The sequence below is a fragment of the Stigmatopora argus genome, chromosome 20 (assembly GCF_051989625.1).
Source record: "Stigmatopora argus isolate UIUO_Sarg chromosome 20, RoL_Sarg_1.0, whole genome shotgun sequence".
NCBI classification, from domain to species: Eukaryota; Metazoa; Chordata; class Actinopteri; order Syngnathiformes; family Syngnathidae; genus Stigmatopora; species Stigmatopora argus.
In genome coordinates, this window is record NC_135406.1 from 8,322,621 (window position 1) to 8,325,120 (window position 2,500).

Consider the following 2,500-nt stretch of genomic DNA (forward strand, 5'->3'; position numbering starts at 1 on the left):
CGAAGAAAAAAAGGTAAGATTTCTGATTTTCGTCAGTGGGAAATTTTAGGTGCGCACTATATTACTGCGTTTTTCCAGATTTTTTTGGCCCAAAATTACCTGCGTGTTATTTTCGAGTGCGCGTTATATTCGAGTAATTACGGTATATATGTGTATATATATGTATATATGTGTATATATATGTATATATGTGTATATATATATGTATATATGTGTATATATATATGTATATATGTGTATATATATGTATATATGTGTATATATATGTATATATGTGTATATATATGTATATATGTGTATATATGTGTATATATATGTATATATGTGTATATATATGTATATATGTGTATATATATGTATATATGTGTATATATATGTGTATATGTGTATATATGTGTATATGTGTATATGTGTATATATGTGTATATGTGTATATATGTGTATATGTGTATATATGTGTATATATGTGTATATGTGTGTATATGTGTATATGTGTGTATATATGTATATATGTGTATATACGTGTATATATGTGTATATACGTGTATATAAGTGTATATACGTGTATATATGTGTATATACGTGTATATATGTGTATATACGTGTATATATGTGTATATACGTGTATATATGTGTATATACGTGTATATATGTGTATATACGTGTATATATGTGTATATACGTGTATATATGTGTATATACGTGTATATATGTGTATATACGTGTATATATGTGTATATACGTGTATATATGTGTATATAGGTGTATATATATGTATATAGGTGTAATATATATGTATATAGGTGTATATATATGTATATAGGTGTATACATATATATGTATATATGTGTATATATGTGTATATATGTGTATATATGTGTATATATGTGTATATATGTGTATATATATGTATATATGTGTATATATGTGTATATCTGTGTATATCTGTGTATATCTGTGTATATCTGTGTATACGTGTGTATACGTGTATACGTGTGTATACGTGTATACGTGTGTATACGTGTATACGTGTATACGTGTGTATACGTGTATACGTGTGTATACGTGTATACGTGTATACGTGTGTATACGTGTATACGTGTGTATACGTGTATACGTGTGTATACGTGTATACGTGTGTATACGTGTATACGTGTGTATACGTGTATACGTGTGTATACGTGTATACGTGTGTATACGTGTATACGTGTGTATACGTGTATACGTGTGTATACGTGTATACGTGTGTATACGTGTATACGTGTGTATACGTGTATACGTGTGTATACGTGTATACGTGTGTATACGTGTATACGTGTGTATACGTGTATACGTGTGTATACGTGTATACGTGTGTATACGTGTATACGTGTGTATACGTGTATACGTGTGTATACGTGTGTATACGTGTGTATACGTGTGTATACGTGTGTATACGTGTGTATACGTGTGTATACGTGTGTATACGTGTGTATACGTGTGTATACGTGTGTATACGTGTGTATACGTGTGTATACGTGTGTATACGTGTGTATACGTGTGTATACGTGTGTATACGTGTGTATACGTGTGTATACGTGTGTATACGTGTGTATACGTGTGTATACGTGTGTATACGTGTGTATACGTGTGTATACGTGTGTATACGTGTGTATACGTGTGTATACGTGTGTATACGTGTGTATACGTGTGTATACGTGTGTATACGTGTGTATACGTGTGTATACGTGTGTATACGTGTGTATACGTGTGTATACGTGTGTATACGTGTGTATACGTGTGTATACGTGTGTATACGTGTGTATACGTGTGTATACGTGTGTATACGTGTGTATACGTGTGTATACGTGTGTATACGTGTGTATACGTGTGTATACGTGTGTATACGTGTGTATACGTGTGTATACGTGTGTATACGTGTGTATACGTGTGTATACGTGTGTATACGTGTGTATACGTGTGTATACGTGTGTATACGTGTGTATACGTGTGTATACGTGTGTATACGTGTGTATACGTGTGTATACGTGTGTATACGTGTGTATACGTGTGTATACGTGTGTATACGTGTGTATACGTGTGTATACGTGTGTATACGTGTGTATACGTGTGTATACGTGTGTATACGTGTGTATACGTGTGTATACGTGTGTATACGTGTGTATACGTGTGTATACGTGTGTATACGTGTGTATACGTGTGTATACGTGTGTATACGTGTGTTATACGTGTGTATACGTGTGTTATACGTGTGTTATACGTGTGTTATACGTGTGTTATACGTGTGTTATACGTGTGTTATACGTGTGTTATACGTGTGTTATACGTGTGTTATACGTGTGTTATACGTGTGTATACGTGTGTATACGTGTGTATACGTGTGTATACGTGTGTATACGTGTGTATACGTGTGTATACGTGTGTATACGTGTGTATACGTGTGTATACGTGTGTATACGTGTGTATACGTGTGTATACGTGTGTATACGTGTGTATACGT